Source organism: Gobio gobio (assembly GCF_949357685.1).
Source record: "Gobio gobio genome assembly, chromosome: 21".
NCBI lineage: Eukaryota > Metazoa > Chordata > Actinopteri > Cypriniformes > Gobionidae > Gobio > Gobio gobio.
Genome location: NC_137117.1, coordinates 31059452 through 31086756, shown reverse-complemented (window position 1 = coordinate 31086756; position 27305 = coordinate 31059452).

Genomic DNA, 27305 nt, shown 5'->3' with positions numbered 1-27305 from the left:
AAAGAAGAAATATGCAGAAATATTGCTCCTATAAATTAAAATTAGAAATACTCCTGAAACCATTGCTCATTGGTGAGGTGAAAGGTTAGCCCCGCCCCCTGAAAAAAAAGTTTGCGCACAAGCAGGCAGAACGAGAGTGAACTTGAGCGAGAGAAGACGCAGTTGCGCAATATATGATCAGAATCCTCTGTCTAGTAATCCAGCAATCGATTATTGGCAAGTTGAAACCTAAATCTGTGATTTATAACTCCTAGAAGGTAAAGTTATGAGAATTATAGTGTACACGTGACGAAGTTTGAACAGGACATGACAAGACAGACGAAAGGATAACGTTAATCAACGTCTCTTTCGGGGAGAAACATCTGTTTTTTTTGTTTCTGATTTATATTTCTCCTTGGCCGGGTTTTTTTTTTTTTTACTGTCTTTCTTCACTGAGAATTGTGTTCCTGAATCCTGTCCTTGCTGAATCTCCGTATTCCGTTCGGACTGGCGAGCCATTCCATCATCTCGTTCCTGGAAACAGAAAAGAGTGTGAAATTGTCAAACTGGTAGGATCAAACTATTTTTGAGTTTTTTTTCCCTCTCTCCACCTGGATTTTCAGTGGGTCGAACAGTGTGTTTTTTTTCCTGGATTTAACTTTTTTTCAGTTTTGCTGGACATTGCTCTCATATTCTTGAAATTGAGACCCTTAACTCGAACTGAACTGGACATTACGTTTGAAAAACATCCTGAAGTTTATTGTGAAACTGATTTCAAGCCTTAAAAACTGAATGTTTTTTTGAGAAACAGACACTGACTTTGAAATTTACTTTGTGAAATTCAGTATTTTATTATTTTGAATCCTTATTGGGTGTTTGAATTGTCATATTTGTTTTGGTTTTTTTTTTGTTTAAATATATTTTGGGTCTTTACTATTCAAATCATTTGTTGTTATTTCTGTTTTGATTTTATTTCATTAAGAATTTAAAAGAGACGAATCAGTCGAACCGTTATAATATAATTATTTTTTCCCTACTTGATTGACTCTGTTATTTATTATACTTTATCCTGTGTGGTAAATTGATTAGAGACATTTAATAGATTATATTATTACACTTATTACTTACCTTTGCTTCAGTGAGACGATCCAAATCTTCTGATTCTGGTCCAAAGATCCCCACGTTTCGCGTTGCTCCATAGTTGTTGCTGCTATAGTGACCTAGTTACTGTGAGAGTAGTGCTATCTAATGTGCGTTACATAAAACTTGGCGAGCCAGCCAGGAGCAAAATTACAGCATAGTGTAATAGTTATATATCAACTTGATAACCACAACAGACGATAAAGAGCTTAAGTAACAAGTAACCCCCCCCTCCCTTCACTGAAAAGAAAATCTGTCCTACAAGCAGAGATGGAAGTTGTGAAACGTGAGAAGATTGACATCAAGAAAACAGTCATTGTAAGTGGCTTAACTCATTCTGACCTTGATCAAGAATTAGAAGCCTGCATAATGAAATATGGGTCCATCAAGCGCAACTTAATTATTGATGATCCCAACTCAGAGTACCACCGTAATGCCATTGTGGAATTTTCTGATGAATCTGCCATGCACAATTTGGAGTCTTCACTGCCGATGACCATCACAAGCACGGTTGATGCTAACATTGTCTTTCATGTGCGCAGCTTGGGAAGTGTGTACACACCTGCAGCAGGTAGCAGTGTTACGGAAGATTATTTGGAGAATCTGCAGGCCATTGCCAGTGCCAGTGGAAAAACACTGCAGGAAGTGCTTCAATGCGAGCTGCAAAAGATTTCCACATTGATGTTCCCAGAAAAAGAATTAGTGAGACCTGAGCCAGAAGTTGAACAGCCTGTGTATGACAGCGGCATGCATGTGAGTACCCTTCCATACTTAAATAAGGAATGCCAACCACCTGCTGTTATGCAACACGGCCAAGCAGAAACAAAAATGATGTCATCACTAGAGCTCTCACCACTACCGAATGATCCAATCCGAGAACCTGAAAACCCTGCCAAGGGGAGCGCACAAACAATGTCACATTACCATATGAGGAGTGCTGATGCCAGTGTTTCTGAAACCATGTCCTTGAACATACCAACCAGTGCTTTGACTCCACCAGGAATTCAACGAGTAGTCATGGAACATGTAGTAAGAACAAGTGATTCCACATCCTCTTCTCATGTTGCCTTTCGTCTCAAAGTCTTTTCTGGAAGGAGCCCTCGCCCCAGCCATGAACCTGATTTCGACACCTGGTGTGCGAGTGTAGACTTCTTATTGAACGATAAGTCTCTCTCTGATCTACACAAGACTGGGAAGATCCTCGACAGTCTGCTGCCTCCAGCCTCGGATGTTGTCAAGCACATCGGTTCATACGCCTTACCATCAGAGTGTTTGAAGCTGTTGGAGTCTGTCTATGGCTCAGTGGAGGACGGAGATGAACTGTTTGCAAAGTTCATTGGTGCCCTGCAAAATCAAGGTGAAAAACCCTCCACCTACCTTCACCGTCTTCATGTGATGTTGAGCACTGCGATTAGACGAGGTGGTATCGCTGAAGCTGAACGGAACCGTTGTCTCCTTAAGCAATTTTGCAGGGGTTGCTGGGACAACAGCTTGATTGCTGAATTGCAGCTGGAAGGAAAGAAAGATACACCCCCTTCTTTCGCTGAACTTGTAGTACTTATTCGTACTGTAGAAGACAAGCAGTCACTGAAAGAAGAAAGGATGAGGAAGCATCTTGGATTAAACAGACACGCTCCGATTCCACTTAAGTTACGATCAGCATCTCACCAACAGTCTGTATACTGCAGCGACATACCTGATGAGCCCAATGATGAATTACCCAGTCAGTTAAGTGCAAAGCAGAAGTCTGTCAAGCCTAAAAGCAAAGTTGAAAAGTCTGAAGTTGAAAGTCTGAAGAAAGAAGTCGCAAAACTTCAAGCACAGATTAACATGATGAAGACTGAGCCTGTTCGCAAAGAAAAGAGTCCCAAGGTGGATGAAATTTCTGAATTAAGACAGAAAATAGCGGAGCTCCAAGCTCATCTTGTCCCAAGATTTCAAGGGGAATTTCAAGAGAAGTCTCCAGCTTTGAGCACTTTTCCTGTGGAATACCGACCCAAATCTAGAGAATCTGAGCTGAACAAGAACTCAATACCCACCTGGCAGTCACACATTAGACCTCGTCCTGGTTATTGCTTCCGTTGTGGAGAGGATGGACATCTTGCGGTTAATTGTGAGAACGATGCAAACCCTCGCAAAGTGGATGAGAAACGCTGTGAGTTAAGAGAGCGACAGGCCAAATGGGACCTTCAGAATGGTTTCAACTCCAAGTCTTTAAACTGAAGTCCGTCTCTGTTGCTGGGCGGACAGAGACTAGAAGAGAACAATGCCCTAAGAAGAATGGATATCTGTTTCACCAGCATGCTCACGCGTCCTCATGTTGTGGACTACCTAACGGATTAATAGGAACAAGGTGCACCACCAGAATCCAAATTGAAGGGAGAGAAGTGAACTGTCTCCTAGACACCGGATCGCAGGTGACAACCATTCCTAAGTCCTACTATGATAAGTACTTGTGGAAGCACCCCATGAAATCCTTGGATAATCTTCTAGAAGTTGAGGGAGCCAACGGACAAGTTGTACCCTATTTGGGTTATGTCGAGCTTAACCTGAAGTTTCCCAAAAATTTCCTTGGGGTGGAAGCCGAAGTCCCAACCTTAGCTCTGGTAGTCCCTGACTTGACAAACATACCACAGATCCTAATTGGTACTAATTCGCTTGATGTGTTATACACCAACTGCACTCAAGAGAACACAACCAACCTCAAGTCCCTTTGCTATGGCTATCAAGCTGTGATAAATGTACTGGAGAAGAGGAAGCGGCAAGCTTTTAGTGGAACTGTAGGGTGTGTAAAGCTGAACGGTAACCAACAAGAGGTTGTACCAGCAGGATGCACTGTAGTTCTGAATGGACATATTCAAGTTAAAGGCTCTCTCTTTGAAAAATGGGTGACAGTGGAACACCCTACCACAACATCCTTACCTGGTGGTCTATTAGTGGCAAGTTCTCTGCACAGTCTACCTTCAGGGCAACGCTTTGCTCAATTTCCAGTTGTAGTGAGGAATGACACTCAAACTGATCTAGTGGTTCCCCCAAAGACAGTCATAGCTGAAGTCCATGCAGTCCAGCAGGTGATGGAAAAACCGTTATCCAAAGTCCATGCTGAAAGTGAAAAGATGAAAAATATTCCGTCAGACATTCCAATTGACTTCGGAGATTCTCCTCTTACGCCAGAGTGGAAAAAGAGAATAACATCCCTGTTGAACTCCATGCCTGACGTCTTTGCATTACATGACCTAGACTATGGTCACACCGACAAAGTGAAGCACCGAATTAAGCTCAGTGATGAGACACCATTCAAGCACAGAGCCCGACCAATTCACCCACAAGATGTGGATGCAGTCAGGAAGCATCTCCAAGAGCTTCTTGAAGCTGGGGTTATTAGAGAATCAGAATCCCCATTCTCATCTCCTATAGTTGTGGTGCGAAAAAAGAACAATTCTGTGAGATTGTGCATCGATTTCAGGAAGTTAAATTCTCAGACAATCAAGGATGCATATGCTCTTCCTAACCTGGAAGAAGCCTTTTCAGTCTTGACCGGATCAAAATGGTTTTCAGTCCTCGACCTGAAATCGGGCTACTATCAAATTGAAATGGAAGAGTCTGATAAGCAAAAAACAGCCTTCGTATGCCCATTGGGATTCTGGGAATTTAACAGGATGCCACAAGGAATCACAAATGCACCAAGCACGTTTCAACGATTAATGGAACGCTGTATGGGAGATCTCAATCGGACGGAAGTGCTTGTGTTTATTGATGATCTGATAGTCTTCTCAAGAACTCTGGAAGAACATGAAGCTCGGCTGGTGCAAGTGCTCAAGAGATTAAGGGAATTCGGACTGAAACTCTCACCTGAGAAATGTAAGTTCTGCCAAACATCTGTCAGATACTTGGGCCACATAGTATCCCAGCATGGAGTTGAAACTGACCCAGAAAAAGTTGAAGCCCTCAAAACCTGGCCAAGGCCGGAGAATCTTAAGGAGCTCAGATCTCTTCTCGGATTCTCCGGGTATTATCGGAGGTTTGTACAAGACTATTCGAAAATCATAAAACCTCTTAATGATCTTACTTCTGGGTATCCTCCATTGCAGAAGAGCCGCAAGAAAAAGGTTGATGAGACAAAGAAGTATTTCAACCCGAAGGAACAGTTCGGTGAAAGATGGACTCAAGAATGTCAGCGAGCATTTGATACTGTCATTGAAAAACTCACTTCTGCACCAGTATTGGGATTCGCCAACCCTAAACTCCCGTATGTGTTGCACACAGATGCCAGTACCATCGGACTGGGCGCAGCATTGTACCAAGAGCAAGAAGGACAGATGAGAGTCATCGCCTTTGCAAGTCGAGGACTTACCAGAAGTGAAGCAAAGTACCCCGCCCACAAGTTGGAGTTTCTGGCGTTGAAATGGGCCGTGACCACCAAGTTCAACGATTATCTGTATGGGACTGAATTCACAGTGGTAACTGACAGTAACCCGTTGACCTACATCTTGTCCTCTGCAAAACTAGACGCCACCAGTTACAGATGGTTGTCAAGTTTATCAACCTTCACCTTCAAGATACAGTACCGAGCTGGGAGTAGAAACCAGGATGCGGACGGACTTTCCAGGCGACCACAAGCGGAAATTCCAGATGACCTGGAAACCCAGAAAGAAAGGGAAAGAATTAGACAGTTTACTTACCAACATTTGACAGAAGACTCACCGACAGTTGTTTCTGCAGAAGTCATAACTGCTATCTGTGAACGTCATCAAAATGACCAGCCCGGTGATGATCCTGATTCTTTACACCCCTCTGTGACTTTAGTTGAATCACTTGCTGTTGATGTAGATGCCTTACCTCAAGCGTTCCAACAGGAAGATGCTTATCAGTTCACAGAAATTCCTAAACTTTCTGAGGAAAACCTACGGGAAAGACAGAGAACAGATCCAGAAATAAGAATAGTCATCCAGCAACTGGAGTCTAAGGAAAAGCCCTGTCTCAAGACTTTTCCACCTGAATTAATTCCATGGTTCAAAGAATGGAATCGTCTGGAATTGAAAAATGGTATACTGTTCAGGAGAAGACAAGAGCAAGGAGATGCAACATACCAACTGGCTTTACCTGTTGATCTTCGTGCTGCGATCTTGAAGGAACTCCATGATGAAATGGGTCACATGGGCATCGAACGAACTCTCGACCTAGTTCGATCAAGATTCTTCTGGCCTAAGATGGCCTCAGCAGTAGAAAATAAGGTCAAAATCTGTGAGCGTTGTGTTCGAAGAAAGACTTTGCCTGAGAAAGCTGCTCCATTGGTGAACATCAGAACCAGCAGACCACTAGAGCTAGTTTGTATGGATTTCCTGTCACTAGAGCCTGACCAGAGTAACACCAAAGACATACTGGTGATAACTGATCATTTTACCAAGTACGCTGTTGCTGTACCAACGCGCAATCAGAAAGCCCAGACAGTGGCAAAATGTCTATGGGACAATTTTCTGGTGCACTATGGATTCCCGGAAAAGCTTCATAGCGACCAAGGTGCAGACTTTGAGTCACGCACAATTAAAGAGCTGTGCAAATGTGCTGGAATATCCAAGACCCGAACCACTCCCTACCATCCGAGAGGCAATCCAGTAGAACGCTTTAATCGAACACTTCTACAGATGTTGGGAACCTTGAACAACAAGGAAAAATCAAGATGGAAGGAGTATGTCAAACCTCTAGTGCACGCATACAATTGCACTAAGAGTGATGTGACAGGATTCTCCCCATATGAACTAATGTTCGGGAGACAACCACGACTACCGGTTGATCTTGCGTTTGGTTTACCTGTGAATGGACAGCCTGAATCTCACTCCAAGTACGTCCAAGTTCTCAAGAACCGACTGGAAGAAAGTTACAAGGTTGCAACCAGAAATGCTTCAAAGGTAGCGGAACGAAATAAGAGGAGGTATGACAAACGTGTTGTTGCCTCCACTCTTGAAGTCGGTGATCGGGTACTTGTGAAAAATGTTCGTTTGAGAGGCAAACACAAGCTTGCAGATAAGTGGGAGCCTGATGTTTACGTGGTAACAAAGAAAGCATGTGACTTACCCGTTTACATGGTAAAACCAGAAAGAAAGGATGGACCTTTGAGAACTCTGCACAGGGATCTGCTGCTGCCTTGTGGATTCCTGTCGGCAAGCGCATATGATGAACCTGTCGAAAGAAAAGTGATTCAGAGACCCAGAACCAGAGCCAGATGTGTTGAGGAACCTGAGGAGTTTGAAAGTATGAGCGAGCATTCAGAGTCACCTTGTAATCAAATGGGCTATTATGATCCTGGAATGTCTTTCGAGATTGAAACCAGAATTATTTCCAACTCAAACCCCACTCCTCTTTCCAACAGTGGAAGAACAGTCCACTTACCTGGTACTGAACCTGAAATGGAAAAGGGTGAAGAATATCCTATCCCAAAAGATCCTGTGGATAAAAGAGACTTACCTGATGTGGAATCCTCCAATGCAGAGAAAGATGATTGTCCTACTCCACAGCAACCGGTAGAGAGCAACCTATCAGATCAGCCTGAAATTGAAGTTTGTGATGAAAGCTCAGTTGTGGAATCTGGAAGAGAAACGACGCAGGTTACAGATCAGGAGCAACCAGGTACTCACAGTGGATCATCTGAAACTTCAAATAGGAAATGTGAAGGAAGTAGCTTTCCCAACCGAAGAGAAAGTGATACTCGCAAAGACTCCCAAGAGAACCAGAGTAAGGAGACTGAAACTGAAAGTCTCAGACGTTCAACCAGACTATGTGAAGCTCCAAAAAGACTTCATTACCCACAATTGGGAAATCCTCTCAGTTTAGTCATTCAATCCCTGTTCTCCAGTCTGAGTGCTGCAACTACTGCTTCTTTGGAAGATATGAAGCCCTATAGAACTCACTCTCCTGTTGACATCATCTGAATTCCATTATGCAGAGGGACCTGCATACATTTAGGAGGGGAGAGTGTAACCCAGGTCATTAACCTAGGTCATTAATATTTATTGGCAATTTTATTTAACTATTATTGTTATAATATGTATAAAAGAAAGAAGAAATATGCAGAAATATTGCTCCTATAAATTAAAATTAGAAATACTCCTGAAACCATTGCTCATTGGTGAGGTGAAAGGTTAGCCCCGCCCCCTGAAAAAAAAGTTTGCGCACAAGCAGGCAGAACGAGAGTGAACTTGAGCGAGAGAAGACGCAGTTGCGCAATATATGATCAGAATCCTCTGTCTAGTAATCCAGCAATCGATTATTGGCAAGTTGAAACCTAAATCTGTGATTTATAACTCCTAGAAGGTAAAGTTATGAGAATTATAGTGTACACGTGACGAAGTTTGAACAGGACATGACAAGACAGACGAAAGGATAACGTTAATCAACGTCTCTTTCGGGGAGAAACATCTGTTTTTTTTGTTTCTGATTTATATTTCTCCTTGGCCGGGTTTTTTTTTTTTTTACTGTCTTTCTTCACTGAGAATTGTGTTCCTGAATCCTGTCCTTGCTGAATCTCCGTATTCCGTTCGGACTGGCGAGCCATTCCATCATCTCGTTCCTGGAAACAGAAAAGAGTGTGAAATTGTCAAACTGGTAGGATCAAACTATTTTTGAGTTTTTTTCCCTCTCTCCACCTGGATTTTCAGTGGGTCGAACAGTGTGTTTTTTTTCCTGGATTTAACTTTTTTTCAGTTTTGCTGGACATTGCTCTCATATTCTTGAAATTGAGACCCTTAACTCGAACTGAACTGGACATTACGTTTGAAAAACATCCTGAAGTTTATTGTGAAACTGATTTCAAGCCTTAAAAACTGAATGTTTTTTTGAGAAACAGACACTGACTTTGAAATTTACTTTGTGAAATTCAGTATTTTATTATTTTGAATCCTTATTGGGTGTTTGAATTGTCATATTTGTTTTGGTTTTTTTTTTGTTTAAATATATTTTGGGTCTTTACTATTCAAATCATTTGTTGTTATTTCTGTTTTGATTTTATTTCATTAAGAATTTAAAAGAGACGAATCAGTCGAACCGTTATAATATAATTATTTTTTCCCTACTTGATTGACTCTGTTATTTATTATACTTTATCCTGTGTGGTAAATTGATTAGAGACATTTAATAGATTATATTATTACACTTATTACTTACCTTTGCTTCAGTGAGACGATCCAAATCTTCTGATTCTGGTCCAAAGATCCCCACGTTTCGCGTTGCTCCATAGTTGTTGCTGCTATAGTGACCTAGTTACTGTGAGAGTAGTGCTATCTAATGTGCGTTACACTAGCAACGTCAAGGTCATGGGTTTGATAATTCCCAGAGAAAGCACATATTGCTTTGAAAACATGTGGCAGTCAAATATGTAAATATACAAAATGGTTATGAAGAGTAGGGCAAATATTGGCAAACACATTTTGAGGAAATCTTTTTTTATTATAAACCTCCACATACATAACCAGTCTCTAAACAAACTTCAACATTTTTCCATTTCTGAGACATCACTTGTTATGTTTAATGTCATACCAGCACACATGAAGTGCTAACGCTTAGTGGTGTTGATCTAACTAAATGCTGGCATTTAGAGGCAGAAGTAGATGCAATTATTCTGTTTGAGCACATTTCTTCACATGCCTGCATGATGTGTCTGGCTTTGATCTGCTCTTACTGCTCTCATGTTCCTTGTATATCTTCCTTTTTTTCCTTTTCACTTTTCAATTATTAAGATCCATTGCCCCTTTCTCACCTTCTCATATCACTGTTTGCCCCATTGTGCTCTGGGTGGCATGGCGATATGTTTCCATGGGGACTGCATCCACCCTCTTCCATTTCTGTTACTTCACTGTGAGTGTAATTAAAGGATATAGGTTTTTGATTAAGCACTCTGGAATTCTGGAGGTGTTTCAGTTCCTTTTTCCTGTTTTTCACTCTAATTCTTGTTTCAGTTTGGCTTGTCACACTTACATTTTTAACCAAGGGTCAGTCTCATCCAAAAAGGAAACCTGTATGAATATCTTTCTTCTGTGGAACACAAAACTTTAATTTTATTTTTTATTTTTTCATATCATCTGTTGCATTCTGCAAAAGAAAGTCATATGGGTTTTCGAAGGGCATGAGGGTGAGTAAATAATGACAGCATTTTCATTTTTGGATGAACTATCCATTTTTGCTCTGATTGTATTTGTGCCATTTACTGTAAATGTCACAACTCTTTTGTGAATACCTATCTTTACAAGGGACTGTTTTTTATTTATTATAATTTATTTTATGAATTAGACATAGTGGAAAAAGGTGAACAGGTCTGAGTGATTCACTGGAGGGAGTCTAATTTCAACGGATAATTGGTTCATTAAAAACCAGTAGTCATTTGTTCACAGATTGGACATTCATGGAGTTTTAATGGTGACATTATTAAATTGGAAATTGAATAATATATATATATATATATACATCAAACAGGCATAACATTATGCCTGAAGTGAATAACACTGATTATCTCTTCATCACGGCAGCTGTTAGTGGGTGGGATATATTAGGCAGCAAGTTAACATTTTGTCCTCAAAGTTGATGTGTTAGAAGCAGGAAAAATTGGCAAGCATAAGAATTTGAGCAAGTTTGACAAGGGCCAAATTGTGATGGCTAGACGACTGGGTCAGAGCATCTCCAAAACAGCAGCTCTTGTGGGGTGTTCCCGGTCTGCAGTGGTCAGTATCAAATGTGGTCCAAGGAAGGAACAGCGGTGAACCGGCGACAGGGTCATGGGCGGCCAAGGCTCATTGATGTACATGGGGAGCGAAGGCTGGCCCGTGTGGTCCAGTCAAACAGACCAGCTACTGTAGCTCAAATTGCTCAAGAAGTTAATGCTGGTTCTGATAGAAAGGTGTCAGAATACACATTGCATCACAGTTTGTTGCGAATGGGGCTGCATAGCCGCAGGCCAGTCAGGGTGACCATTCTGACCCTTGTCCACCACTGAAAGTGCCAACAGTGGGCATGCGAGCATCACAACTGGACCATGAAGCAATGGAAGAAGGTGGCCTGGTCCGATGAATCACGTTTTCTTTTACATCACATGGATGGCCAGGTGCGTGTGTGTCGCTTACCTGTGGAACACATGGCAACAGGATGCACTATGGGAAGAAAGCAAGCCGGCGGAGGCAGTGCAAGGCTTTGGGCAATGTTCTACTGGGAAACCTTGGGTCCTGCCATCCATGTGGATGTTACTTTGACATGTACCACCTCCAAAGCATTGTTGCAGACCATGTACACCCTTTCATGGAAACGGTATTCACTGGTGGCTGTGGCCTCTTTCAGCAGGATAATGCGTCCTGCCACAAAGCAAAAATGGTTCAGGAATAGTTTGAGGAGCATAACAATGAGCTTGAGGGTTAGGGTTAGGGTTCCATGGAGATTCCATGGAGGCCCCACCTTGCAACTTACAGGACTTAAAAGATCTGCTTCAGGGGTCTAGTGGAGTCCATGCCTCAATGGGTCAGGGTTGTTTTGGCAGCAAAAGGGGGACCAACAGAATATTAGAAAGGTGGTCATAATGTTATGCCTGATCGGAGGCCCAACCTCGCAGCTTACAGAACTTAACCCTCTGAGCCCGACGAATGTGCCGACACGTTCTGCTGGATTTTTCCTCATGACAGCGGAAACAAATTAAAATACTAATTTTTGGCCTTACAAATAAATGAGACATCATTATAAACTGTTAAGTGTCTACTTTTATTTTTGTACACTCACAAAAAAAACTAAATGATTTTCGCTAAATAAAGAAAACAAACAGGATGCGTTTTCTCCCGTCTGTCTCTCAGTAAAGACCACTCTGAAATGCATCTGAAAATGAACTGAATCTCAGCGAATTCTTGCCACATAGACATGAGAGATGTATCAAAAATAAATATTCTCTGTTTATGTAATCCGTATGAAACCAACAAGAGGTACAGCTGCTCATTATCTGTAATGTGATCACACCCATGCGCGCGCAAAGAGATTCACATGCTAATCGTCCACGTGAAGGAACGCAAACCTATAAACACCCCATCACCTCAAAACAAAGCATCAGCTTAATAATTCTTCTACTTTTCATCGAGTTTGGAAGACACGCTGTGAGTTTACCTTGGACTTACTTCAGAAGAAGAATAACGTGATTTTAAGATGATCATTTTTAAGGTAAGTTGAACTATTGCCAGACTAAAATGTGAGCACAGCATGATTTAAAAGTAGTATGAGTGTTTACACTAACATGATGAATATTATAATGTTTAGACCAGTGTTTACTATGAAATACTGTGTTCGTGGACATCTGCTTAAACATAGATGTTTATAATGTGCTAACAATAATGTTTCATACTGAGGAGCAGCTCATCATTATTTAGTCACTATTTAGTGAACAGATTGCCACTATAATAAAAATATGATAGTATAATAATTTTGTGTGTATATATATATATATATATATATATATATATATATATATATATATATATATATATATATATATATATATATATATATATATATATATATTTTTTTTTTTTTTTTTTTTTTTCTGCCTTATTCAGTGATATATTTTTTTTACAAAGCATAAAATCCATGGGGACTTGATGCACAAGTGTTTGTAGTACATAAACCAATCATAAAATTGGCATAACATATAGGGAAAACATTATAGATATTAGTGGTTATTGTTCAGCAGTGTTTTTGACATCTTAATGAATTAAAAGCAAGAGATGAGATCAATTAAATTTGTCAATTAGACAAAAAAGGTCAGAAAAAAACTGGTATTACACCTGACATTTCTGTCCCCCTCACTTCTGAAAAGATGGCTACGCCCCTGCATTAATCGTATATATATATATATATATATATATATATATATATATATATATATATATATATATATATATATATATATATATATATATATATATATATATATATATATATATATATATATATATTATACAGTACCTATTAAAAATTTGGAAACATTACAATTGTTAAATGTTTTTGAAAGAAGTCTTCTGCTCACCAAGGCTGCATTTATTTAATAAAAAATGCAGTAAAAAAAAGTAATACAGTGAAATATTATCCCAATGTAAAGCAGCTGTCTGAATATAGAGTAAAAAAAATAAAAAATCTTTGTAATTTATTCCTGTGATCAAAGCTGAATTTATCATCATTACTCCAGTCTTCAGTGTCACATGATCTTTCAGAAATCATTCTAATATGTTAATTTGATGCTCAAGAAACATTTATGATTATTATCAATGTTGAAAACAGTTGTGCTGCTTAATTTTTGTGGAAATCATTAAACTATTCAAAGTATTAAAGATAAATTAATACTTTTATTCATCAAACATGCTTTATATTGATCAAGTGGCATTTATAATATAACAAAAGATTTATCCATGCTTTATTCAATGCAAATAAATGCTGTTCATTTAACTTTCTATTCATTTAAAAAATCCTGAAAAATAAAATGCATCATGGTTTCCACAGCTGTTTTCAACAATGATTATAATCCTAAATGTTTCCTTTTCATCAAATGATCATATTAGAATGATTTCAGAAGGATCATGTGATACTGAAGACTGGAGTAATGATGCTGAAAATTCAACTTTGATCACAGGAATAAATTACACTTTACTATATCATTAATTAAAACATCTGTGAATATATATGTGAATATATTTCGCGATATTAATGTTTTAACTGTATTTTTTATTAAATAAATGCAGCCTTGGCAAGCAGAAGATACTAAACTTTAAAAAGGCTGTCAGTTAACACTGCATTATTCATATTCTTTATTGTCTATAAATACCTTGAGATGGCTGGAAAACGTCTCGGTTACGTATGGTAACCCTCGTTTCCTGAAGGAGGGAACGGAGACGTACGTCGGACGTACCGACAAATTGGGATCACTTCAGGGAGCCCCTATCAGCTTCGAGATATAGAGAACAGGCCAATGGGCCATTGGCGTGCGAGATTTGCATCTCGCGCTCCACCCCGCGCCACGGGTATAAACAGGAAGCGAGAGCGAATGCACGCTGTTTTTCACTGAGGAGCCGAACTTAGTGGCTCAACCTGCAGTGATGGTACAGCAACTGTGGCGACGGGACGTACGTCTCTGTTCCCTCCTTCAGGGAACGAGGGTTACCATACGTAACCGAGACGTTCCCATTCAGTCGGTCACGTTCGACGTACGTCGGACGTACCGACGAATTGGGATCCCCTATGGAAAACGCCACAGTTACTACCACTTCCAGCGCCCAGCGATGAGCCCCTCAGATCTGATGCGGGCGGGAAAGTTCACGCAGGGAGAGTCCAAGCTGCTGTTCCGCAAGACCCATTCAGCTGACTGTATTGGATAACGCTGGGAAGCGTGCCTGTGAAGGCAGCTGCGGAAGCCACATCATGCCCAGAGGGAGTTAACATGTGGAGAATACACGTATGGGCTGGCCGTGGGCAGCACAACATACGGAAGTTCCAGGGGTGGCCCCGGCCAATTCGTGGAGGGGGACAACACGTACCTGGGATGGCAGAGGAGACTCTGCCGAGGGAAAGACACGGGCTCGCTGTAGGGAGCCGTACCGTGGAAGAATACACATATGGGACCGCCGTGGGGGTCACTACATATGGAACCCAGCCTAACACAAGTTCCACCAATGCATAAGAGTGTTAGACCTGGCGTCGAACGCTCCGCCACGTCCGACTGCCGCGGGTTGCGGAGGACTCAACAGGGTTCGCCGATCCGGGGAACTCGACTGGAGCAGAATAAGCGCACGCATCCGTCTACCATAGGGGAGGGAATGGCGCAGCAAGCCGACACTAGAACGGGCACTTCGGTGTTACTGACTATGGGAAGTGAGCACACAGGAAGAAACCGGCTCTACACGGAGGCTATAGAATCTAGCGAACGTGTTAGGTGTCGCCCAGCCCGCAGCTCTACAAATATCTGTCAGCGAGGCGCCACGAGCCAGCGCCCAGGAAGAGGCAACACCCCTAGTGGAGTGGGCTCTTAACCCGAGCGGGCAGGGCACGTCTTGGGACTGATAAGCCAAGACGATGGCATCCACTATCCAGTGGGCCATCCTCTGCTTGGAGACAGCCTTTCCCTTCTGCTGTCCTCCGTAACAGACGAAGAGCTGCTCTGAGGTCCTGAAGCTTTGCGTTCTATCCACGTAAGTCCGGAGAGCACGGACGGGACAGAGAAAAGCTAGGGCTGGGTCTGCCTCCTCCGAAGGTAGCGCTTGCAGGTTCACCACTTGGTCCCGGAAGGGAGTAGTGGGAACCTTGGGCACATATCCAGGCCGGGGTCTCATGATCACATGAGAGTTACCGGGCCCGAATTCCAGGCACGATTCGTCAACCGAAAATGCCTGCAGGTCCCCTACCCTCTTGATGGAGGCCAACGCAGTCAGGAGTATTGTCTTTAACGACAGAATTTTCAACTCAGCTGACTGCAGAGGCTCAAAGGGTTCTCTCTGTAGTGCAGTTAGCACCAGAGTTAAGTCCCAAGAGGGTATGGAGGGAGGACGAGGCGGATTTAACCTCCTCGCCCCCCTAAGGAACCTGTCGACCAGATCGTGCTTACCTAGAGATTTTCCATCTACTAGCTCATGATTAGCGGCGATAGCGGCAACATAGACTTTGAGGGTGGAGGGAGACAGCCTTCGCTCCAACCCATCTTGTAGAAAGGCAAGCACAGAACCGATCGAACATCTTCGGGGGTCTTCTCGGCGAGAAGAGCACCAATCGACGAACAGGTTCCACTTCAACGCATAGAGGCGCCTCGTAGAGGGGGCTCTAGCGGAATGGATGGTGTCAACTACCGCTTACGGTAGGTCACCTAGAACCTCTGCGTCCCGTCCAGGGACCAGACATGGAATTTCCAGAGGTCTGGACGCAGGTGCCATAGGGTGCCCCGTCTCTGAGTCAGGAGGTCCTTCCTCAGAGGAATGGGCCAGGGAGGTGCTGTCGCAAGGAGCACTAGTTCCGGGAACCAAGTCCGGTTGGGCCAATATAGAGCGACCAACAGTACTTGCTCCTCGTCCTCCCTGACTTTGCACAGTGTCTGCGCAAGAAGGCTCACTGGGGGAAACGCATACTTGCGTTCTTCCCGGGGCCAGCTGTGGGCCAGGGCATCCGACCCGAGGGTTCCCTCGGTCAAGGAATAAAACCACTGACAGTGGGTCATCTCTGGGGAGGCAAACAGGTCTACCTGTGTGGCCCCGAAACGACTCCAGATTAGCTGGACCGCCTGGGGATGGAGTCGCCATTCTCCCGGAAGCACCGGCTGACGTGACAGCTCGTCGGCTGCACGATTGAGCAGGCCCGGAATGTGAATGGCACGAAGCGACCTCAGATGCTTCTGACTCCATAAGGCGAGATGGCGGGCGAGTTGTGATATGCGACGAGAGCGTAGACCACCCTGTTTTTTGACGTACGCAATGGTCGCAGTGTTGTCCGTACGGACCAGAAAGTGCTTGCCTCTGAGCGGAACTTTGAAGCGGCTGAGTGCAAGACGAACTGCTAACAACTCGAGGCAATTGATATGCCATTGCAGTTGAGGCCCCGTCCACAGACCCGAAACTGCAAGCCCGTTGTATGTGGCACCCCAACCCGTGGATGAGACAACGGAGTGCCTGGACACTTGTTCTAGGGGAACTCCCGCCCATAGAAACAAAGGGTCCGACCATGGGCCGAAGGTTTGGCGGCACCTCGGAGTCACTTGGACACGGAGGGAACCGCTGTGCCACGCCCATCTCGGGACTCGATCGTGTAGCCAGCGTTGAAGCGGTCTCATATGAAGCAATCCGAGCGGCGTTACTGCGGCTGCGGATGCCATATGCCCCAGGAGCCTCTGAAAATGTTTCAGTGGTACCGCTGTTCTGCCTTTGAACGAATTCAAGCAGTTCAACACTGACTGGACGCGCTCCTCGGTGAGGCGCGCTGTCATGGCGACTGAGTCTATCTCCATACCGAGAAAAGAGATCCTCTGTGTGGGACAGAGTTTGCTGTTCTCCCAGTTGACCCGAAGTCCCAACTGGCTGAGGTGACTGAGCACCTTGTACCTGTGTTCGCACAACTGCTCTCACGACTGGGCAAGGATCAGCCAGTCGTCGAGGTAGTTGAGAATGCGAACACCATGCTCTCTCATGGGGGCAATGGCCACCTCCGCAACCTTCGTAAAGACGCGGGCGACAGGGACAGGCCGAAGGGCAAGACGCGGTACTGACATGCCCATCCCTCGAACGCGAAGCGCAGAAAGGGCCGGTCGAGGGGAAACGAGAATGAAAGTACGCGTCCTTTAGGTCGATCGCTGCAAACCAATCTTGGGGACGGACGCACCTGAAGATGTGCTTCTGCGTTAGCATTCTGAACGGCAGCCTGTGAAGGGACCGGTTCAAGAATCGCAGGTCCAAGACCGGCCATAACCCGCCGCCTTTCTTGGGTACAATGAAGTACGGGCTGTAGAACCCGGACCTCATATCGGCTGGAGGGACCGGCTCCATCTCGTCCTTCGCCAGTAGGACTGCAATCTCCGCCCGGAGCACGGGGGCGTTCTCCTTTGCTACTGGGAAGTGAACGCCCCCAAACTTAGGGGGACGCCTGGCGAACTGAATCGCATAGCCGAGTCTGATGGTACGGCCCCGAGATGGGCTGGGAAGCTCTAGCCAGGCTTCCAGACACCGAGCAAGGGGATTAACCACAGACGTACCCGCAGCGGGGCAGCGACGCGGAATGCAGGGATCCGACTCGGACGGCATAGAGCGGCCCGAAGTGGGATCTGAGTGTGCTGTGCAACACTTACCTGCGTCCGCGGAGGGGGCGTGCGAGTGTGGGGAGGCTGCTTGAGTGCGTTCCCACAGCCGGCGCCCCCTGCTGGCGAAGGGAGAGGCGTCTGAGGGTGGCGAGGCATGGGAGCGTCGACCACCGCCAAGCGCGCTCCCAAATGAAGGAGGGGCTGAGCATGGCAAGGCTTTGTGGCGTTGTGCACGGTCTGCCTCACCTCCTTCCTCAGCGGGGAACAAGAGTGGCGAGGCATAGCGTCGCGCACTGGTGTCCACGCACCGCTGAGAAGAGGGGAATGAGAGTGGCGAGGCTTTGTAGCGTCACACACTGCCATTCTCACCCTCTTGTGGGGAGGGGAATGAAAGCGGCGAGGCTCTGTAGCGTTACACGCTGCCATTCCTGAACTCCCGAGACCCAGAGGTATTGGAACTGCTCTTTTTTTTTTTTTTTTTTTGGGTACCACTGGCTGTTTTTAACATCAGTGGCGGAACAAAATTACTAATGGTTTTCCACCCGGCCCTCCTCCGGGGAAGAACAGTTCCAGACCAAATCCGGGTCAATTGTGTTTCTGGACCAGGGTGGACATCGTCTAGCCAAGGGCCAGCGCTGTGCGCAGCTCAACCTCGGCTCAGAACTACCCTCGTGCACTAAGCAGGGCGGAGGTGGCCTGCCAGTGGCACTGCCACCCCACCGATGAGGGTAGTGAGAGAGAGGAAAACTTTATACAGATTATGGCCCTATTGGTGTTCCATATTTTGGCACCAATAGTTCCACAATGCCAAAGCCTTCCAATGCACATCCGAAAAAAGGCAAGGGGCAGGCAAGGCGATTTACGCGTTGCACTATGCCTCAGCCATCCGGGAAAGCATGGCTGTCAAGTATGAATCTGATTCAGCACGAGCGCCCACTATTACGGTGGGAATCTCAGCATCATCTTCATTTTCAACACATAACAGCCCTCTCTCCGATGCAGCGATTGACATCTGTCCTCTGCTAGAGCCCCAAATGAAACGCTAGGTCCCCTTTCAAGGACCAGCAATCCCATCTGTAAGCTACCAGCAGACACGTGAGACAGTGGGCGTGGCCGTGAGACGGCACACGACGCGCTGAACACTCAAGCCCTTATGAAAAAGGCAAGACAAACAGCGCGCCAACGTGGCTATGCTCTCATGAGAGAGCATAGACCACCCACGAACACAGTCTCAACATGCTTGCGATGCGATAGAGGAGTGAGGGGCTCACAGAGATGTACGCGGCGGGGAAGCCTCACTGTAATCCTCAGGCCACCCAGGCTTATCAGCCAAAATAGTCCCCCCTCTGGTGCACCAGAAAAGAGACTAGATCGGGGTATAAGCGAAGGGACTCAACCCCGTTTGAGGCATCATAGTCTCGACCGCGCATCGGAGGTGCCGAGTAACGCGCGCAGAGTTGCCGTGGCAACCCGCGCTGTCACCCGGCAGCCAGACGGCACACGGCGTGCTGAACACTCAAACCCTCACGCGGAAGGTGAGATGACCAGCGCGTCGACGTGATCCCGTTCCCCTGAGAGAACATGGATCACCCACGACACAGTCTCAACATGTTTATGCGAGAGGGATCGTGGCCGTCAGGACAGGAAACAACCGCATCCAGAAACGCACGAGTGGAATGACGTCTTGAAAAAGACGCAGTGTCACACCCGTGTTGCTCTTTTGTGAGGAAACGCTCTTTAAACAGTGCTGAAGCACCCAGGGGAAGACCGCGGCAACACACAGGTGGTAAGTGCAGTCCTGAGGTGCACTCACTGAAACAAACGCCCTCACCAAACCGACAGTTGCTGTGAGAACAGCAGTTTGTTATGCTGATGCAGCGGTGAACATGCGGTCGCGCTGATTGTGCCTTTTCGCCAACACAGAGCGTCCTTTTCGTTCTCTGGAGCATCTCTCTTGCAGATAGGCTCTCTTTTAGAAAAGCAGTCTTGCTTCATCAACGCCTTTCGGCTCCGAAGTGAATGACAGCGTGCATTCGCTCTCGCTTCCTGTTTATACCCGCGGCGCAGGGCGGAGCGCGAGATGCAAATCTCGCACGCCAATGGCCTGTTCTCTATATCTCGAAGCTGATAGGGGCTCCCTGAAGTGATCCCAATTCGTCGGTACGTCCGACGTACGTCGAACGTGACCGACTGAATGGGAACCACAAATCATATAAGCTATTGTCGCAATCGTGTTTGTTGTCACGTTTCATCAGTCATAGCGATTATTTTTATTCAGCTGCTGCTACAGCGCTGAATGCCTTTGGAACATGACAGGGTTTTACTTCTACGAAAAAGTTTTGTTTTTTCTTTGAGAGCGCGCCCTCCGGCTTCGAGTATGAATTGGAGTGTTGCACGAGAGTGTTAGCTCTCCATAGTGTTCAGATAGCCTCGTTTTTGGCTACGAATAAAATATCAGGTCATGTATAGATTATTTGGTGTCTTTGAATTTAAATCTAGATTTATTTACGTTGGCTTCTACGTAAACGAACTTGCTTGTGTAACAGACGTAGGCCAGTAAGAGCGGTGCGACTAGACGCCGGTTCGAATCCCTCACGGAGCGGGTCGACTAGGACCGGTGCAACCCGGATAAAAGTGCGGGGGACGAATGTACGTTTTATTAAAAGTAATCTACGCCCATGGATTAATGTAACCGTTACATTTGTTATAGCTTTTCCAGTAAGGGCCCCACCATCTTGCAATACCACAGCGTGTGGCGTACAGGGTTTGTTTGCTTCATTCGCCAGTGAAGTAATATAAACATTTCTTTACACACGTGTGTTTTGAAATGGAGTTAGACGAACTTGAAAGGACTGTTGAGCCCATAATAAGTCCAATTGCTTATGCATTTGAACCGTTTCGGCGAGGGGACCGAGCAGTACTACCGTAACAGGTGGAAGAAGCCATGAACCCGCTGGTTTGGGATAATTAGCGGGTCTGAAACATTACCTAGTGTAAGAGTGGCTGATGTACACCGATGCCCACTGTGTCAGAGTCCATCTACTGTCAGGAGGCTGATCTGGGCCATGTATTGTGTGGTCACTCCTGCATCACCATGGTGCGTACATTTATGTGTACATTATGTGGCATGTGGAGGTGGCGGGAGGTGGATGTGTTGAAGGTGGCAATACAGTAGGCAATAAAGTTTGTCCATTTAGGGCTACTGAAACATTTTAAATTTCAATGTAAGGGGACCCACGGTGTATGTAGATAGAAATGGCTCATTCTAAGGTAATAAAAACATAACGGTACATTATGTTAGGTCTTTATACTCCACTGAAAACATAGTTATGTATATTATATTGCATTTCTGTCAATAGACCCCCATATATTTTACACACTGCACCTTTAAGTTAATGATATAGTGCAAGTGCAACCAAAGGGCGCCAGAAAAAAAACAGATGCTGTTTTTAACGCATAAACTGAACAAAACAACAATTAATCTCAAAATGATTGCGTTATTTGTGACTATTCTAGTCACAGTTTGTAGCTCGGTAAGCACTGAGGCAGTTTATGATTGATTGTATCTTACTAAACTTGCTGCATCATTCTCACACAGTATCACTTCACACTTTGTGCTCTGCAGTTGGGGGTCAACCCATCAAAAGTGGTGCTTTGGAGCAGGGTTAGTGGTGCTAACAACCTCTCAAAGTATGAAATGTCGCTTAACCCAGGAATAAGCGCAGTGTGAAAAGCACTTTTCTCTCTCTAGTATAATTTCAGCTTATGCATCTTTCTGAAGTCACCCAGTCATGAAATCATGATGGATGCTTCTGTAACTGCAGTCATGTTACAAGCTTTAGAATCAAATTTAAATCCCTGTCCTGTCTCCCCATTTTCATACTTTCTCTTATTTCATTACATAAAGTTCAAGTTCTCTTCAGCAGAAAGTAATCATCAGACCTGTTGGCAGCAAAGTGGAAAATTTATCCAAAACCTTTCAGAGACATTCACCACATTTTATGAAATCATATCAGGCTCCATCTCAGAGTTAATCGTCAACCGGAAGACTTCACACATCACTGAGCCTCCCATTAATAAGTCTCTCTAACACACTGTTCCCATAATTCATGTAATTATGTGTCATACCAAGTTTAGTAGTTGGCTGTTGTAATTACAGCATTGCTGAAGAGAACAGATCCTAGTCATCTAAATGGACTGTTAACTCTTCTGTTACAAGTGTATGTGCCAAAAAACTTACAAACAGCCTTGTATTACAACTCTGGTCTGAAAGATATGCTTTGTTTAAGCCTTTGTATCTGTTCGAACAAATGACTACAATCTCCATTGGTTTTAAAGTAGGGTTTTGTATTTTTAGGAGTTTCAGTCTCTGTTTTTCTTGACTCAATTGTTGTGCCTACACAGTGATTGAAGCTAAAGGACTACTAACTTTAATGGATGGTGCATTATGCAGCATACAATTAACCTGAGTTATGCTGCATAAATATCACATTATTATTAGCTTAATTCTTAGATGTAGGAAGAATATTGAGTTCATGCACATGCAGTTATTTTTCATTCCTGCTTAATTATATCTTCAGATTAAAGTCCTGCTGTGTTTTTAACATTCAACACATGCAGGAATCATTCAAAAAAAATATGCTAATGGTTCTGATTTGAATAAAAACAATGGTAAGATGCAATCTAATTTGTGGAAATTAATTGGAGTTGCAATTTAATAATAATTAAGTACTGTTTTTAGCAATTTTGTTCACTTCTGCCAATCAGGACTGTTTACACCAATGAACGGCTGTTAGCGCATCTTTTCAGACCGATACAAACATTTGCATGCTATCAATACAACATATTTTTTGTTTGTTTTTAATTGAAGAAGTGTTTTAATATATTTTCCCTCACACTGCAAATAAAACCAATAGGATTCACTCTTTTTGGTCAAAACTGAATTTCTGATCTGAACCAACATGGGCGTCATTATTCATTCATATTAAATAATTTTTTTAACTCCATAGTTCACCCAAAAATGTAGATTCTGTCATTAATTCCTCACCCTCATGTCATTGCAAACCCGTAAGACCTTCGTTCATCTTCAGAACACAAATGAAGATATTTTTGATGAAATCCGAGAGCTCTAGGACCCCTCAATAGACAGCTATTTAATTAACACTTTCAAGGCCCGGAAAGGTAGTAAAGACATCGTTAAAATAGTCCATTTGACCTTAATGTTATGAAGCGACGAGTATACTTTTTGTGCGCAAAAAACAAACAACAATAACGTCAATTTCTTCTTGCCTGTGTCCGACTTTTACGCTGTTGATGTAGTGTAAACAGTGCAGTGCTTCCTAATTCTACGGCAGAATGACATCATGGTGCTCACATGAACAGTGTCGGCCAATGGTAAGCAGGCGTTCTGGAAATGCTGCGCTGTTTACACTGCGTCAACAGCGTACGAGTCTGACTAAATGTATTTGTACAAAACATCTTTCTAAATGTAGCTATGCTTTTAAGCAGTGTGACATATTCAGGAAGGGAGAACAATGTGTGCTAGCCGAGAGAGTGGCACAATAGATCAGACATGAAGGACGATAGGGGTACGGCAGGACGGTACTTGTTTACAGATGTCAGATAGCCGTCAGGAGATGTAATGCGTTATGGCTTAGAGTGGAAAATCGAAGAGGGAGAAGAACAGATGAGGCTGCAGCCAACAGGAAGAGTCAGGAGAGGAGAGTTGTAATGAAAGAAATGCAGAACAAATGAAAGAGAGGAGCAGGGGAACAAGGGATGGATGGATTGGAGCTGTTCATTAATATACAGCGGGTTGATAATGTCTCAGTCCCTCCGGGAAATAAGTGGGGGTGATTTGTGACATTGTGTGCCTGCAGAGTCATTTGGAATTAGTGTGAATGCTTATGAATTGCTTTCACACCATATTTGTTTATTATCAAAATGTTTTGGGTAAAGGGAATTCAGGATTGAACCTGCTCCTCCTCTCATTTTGCCATCACACTTTTAGTTTTTCTAGAACAAAATTTTGAAGGCTTTTCAATATTTGTTTTAATCACTCTAACTTTACTTATCCATATCCATATTCTGTTTGAAACTCTACAGAAGTATTGGAGCGTGAATAGACAGTATAACAAAAGCAGCTGGCATAAAGCGCTCTGCAGGTCATTGAATCTTCTATACTTTTCTTCTTTTGGTAATATGTTTTTTTAAGTATTTGCCCTTGAATTTGTCTGCTCAGGATCTCTGAAACTATTTAAGATTTGAAAGCTATGATGAGATGCTGATCTTATGTGTGTCTCAGTTGCCTGAATACCTTGTTAAAAGAAAGGTTCCTTTGCTAATGTAATGGCTTCCTGTCCTCAGAAAATGATATTAATATTGAAAATAAATTAGCTCAGCCTTTTAATTTCCCTGTTACCAAATATTTTTGGCCAATCCATATCAGTCTCTTTTTAGCCATTGCCTTTGTGGGTGGATGTGTGATTGTGTGATTTGTTTGAAAGTAGTTTTTCTTTATTTTCTCTAAATTGCATAAGTGATCAAATTAGGGGTGTAAATCTTTGGGTTTACAGTAAATGATTGGTTTGTGATTCGATTGTCTTCAATTGAATTAAAAAGTGAATTCAGAATGATTCAATTAGATTCGATAAAAAACTTGACGGAATGAATAATGCCTAACTCTAACCTCAAACTATTGGTATGGTACCGATTGTGTTTCATTTAATTTTTAGCATTTTAAATTGATTAATGGTCAGGACAAACGCATATGAAACAGCCAGGTATTTACTCGATACCAGAACCCAAATTACATTTAAATACACAAATACGCCTGCAGACACACTTACATTATATTGATTTGCAAATATATTCACTGATTTAACCTTCATGGACCAAAGTATTTATCTGATTTTTGAATGTATATTGATTTTGTGCAGTGGGTCCAATGGTGTTGCTGGATGTTTAGAGGCAGTGGCCCATCAGTCATGAGATGTACATCTCAGACATGTTTCCTCTAGTTTCAGAAGACATCTCAACGAGGTCACAAACCGTACCAGAAATTTCAATATGAACCCATACGTTTTGTATCAATTATTACAAGAATTATTTGTGCTATTCACATCATTTTTTAGCAATATCCCTTTACCGTATTTAAACAAATTAATTGTAGGTGTCTCATTTGTTTTGTATTTTATTTATACACTTGTTTTAGGAATTTTAAAGTCCCCCTTATGCTATTTTAATAATGCTGTTTTGGAGGTTAGGTCTCCTACAATAGGTTTACATGCATCCAAGGTCAAAAAACACTTTGATTTTCTCATAATATACATTGTAGCATTACCTCTTTTCTTACATTGTCTGAAATGGTTCAATAAAGGATTCTGTCTCTCCAAAATCCTTGTTTCTGAGAGCCTACTCAGCTCGAATTGGTCAGAAGGCCAGTCTGTTGTAATTGGTCTATTCTGCTCTGATTGGTCAGATGGCCTTAGTCTTAGTGTAGCTGGACCTTCAGGGTGCTTCTCAATTCTTATTAGTGCATCCTCGTTTCCTTTCCAAGCTTCCTTTCATTGTGTCTTATCTCCACCCCTTCAGGATGCGAGGAAAGGACGCAAGGAAAAGACGTGAGGATGGAGGAATTGATTCAAATGAAATTATATATCCTCCCTCCCTTTAGCGTTACTTCAAAGTGTCGTCAATTAATGATGACTCTACACCGCTGGATTTAGTTTGCACGTCTGGATTCTTGAACATTAGAGATAACTATTTATGTTGTAATAGTTTCCATCTCCACAAAATACCACATTTGTCCATATTTTATTTAATATTACCAGTTATTATTAACAACAAATTATTCCCAGTTATTAACAGTTTTTTATTTGTTGTATAGTATTGCAGTTTGTTTCTTTAATTTTCTTTTGCGTATATATATTTCTGCAACTGTCAGTTGTTGTTATTTGACATACATTTGTGTCTTGTACATGTAAACATAATAATAATAATAATGAATAAACTGTGGCAAGATGTGAAGGGGGAGGAGAATTAATACGTGCATCACGTTTAGTCGATAAAACACTTCCGCAAAGACTCATGACTCCTCAGCAAGCCTCCTCACTCCTTGATCCTCGCCTCCACGCGATGCAATTACAGAATTGAGATGTCCTACAAGATGGCTGAGCTCGGTCGGTTTCCGGGTCATAGGATGGAGAACGGAAGAGCAAGGAAACGAGGAGGGATATTAAGAAGCATCCTCAGACCCTATCAATTCAAGCCAGAGTCTTCCTCCTTTAGAAGTGCATGCAAAGTGGATTTGCTTTCGCAGAAAAAAGCATCTTCTTGATATGTCGTCAACACAAAATAAACTCTTTCAAAAAACTACAGAGTTCAAGGGCTAGTCACATTGTTCAAGGGCAGCCAATTAAGACCATAGGCTGGAAGTAAGAATGGATTTATTGACGACTCACTTCAGGCAGTTCAGAATTGCTTTTTTTTTTTTTTTTTTTTTTTAGGGGAGACAATAACTCCATTTATTGTGTACTTTGATCTTTGAAACTTTGCAGACCTTTTACATTCACAAACGTTACATATTACACAGTACATGAAAGGTACTATCCGAAAAAGCATAATGGGGCACTTTAAGAGAAACCTTTGCGAGCATATTAAAGATATCGGCGTTATACAGCTTTTGTAAAAGTACAAAAAGTAAATGTCAGGCAGTTTTATAGGTTCCACTCTCGGTGTAAAATACATCAAATGTATTTCAAATCAAGCTGATGTTCAGATCCTTCCAGGGAACCTTGGGTGGAACTTAGCGGTGACCATCATCCATCCTTCCTGTATGAAAATGACTTGGTCACTAAAGCTTTCAATAAAAACAATGTTTCAATTGTTTTGCCGGTTTGGATTGTTTGGTTTTCAAATGCACTGAGGTTTTGTCATTTGGATTTTTTCTTTTGGATTAGAGATGCAGCAAAACTACAAATTACAATTACAAATTATACTATACTATTTTATTTAACAATGAACCAAAAAAGACTAAAAGCAGTGAATTTAGGCATCACAGCATTATAATATACACTTTACAGTATGTGAATGAATAAAAATGAATATTCAATATTTTTGTGGAAACCACATTTAATAATTTTAAATAATTTTTAAATGTAATGAATATAAAGTTTAAAAGAACAGCATTTATTTGAAATAGAAATCTTTTAGTCCAGCCTGCTTACTACATAATTTTTTTCATATGATAGTTAAAGATAATTGAATGCTGGATACTGATTAGGCCTACTGAGACACAATTTATCTGTCAGATTATCTGTTTGGTCTTGATTTATTTTTGCTTTGAGTGATGTGACGTTTATTCTTGCCTTGAGTGATGTGACAGCTCCACAATCTCACAGTACGT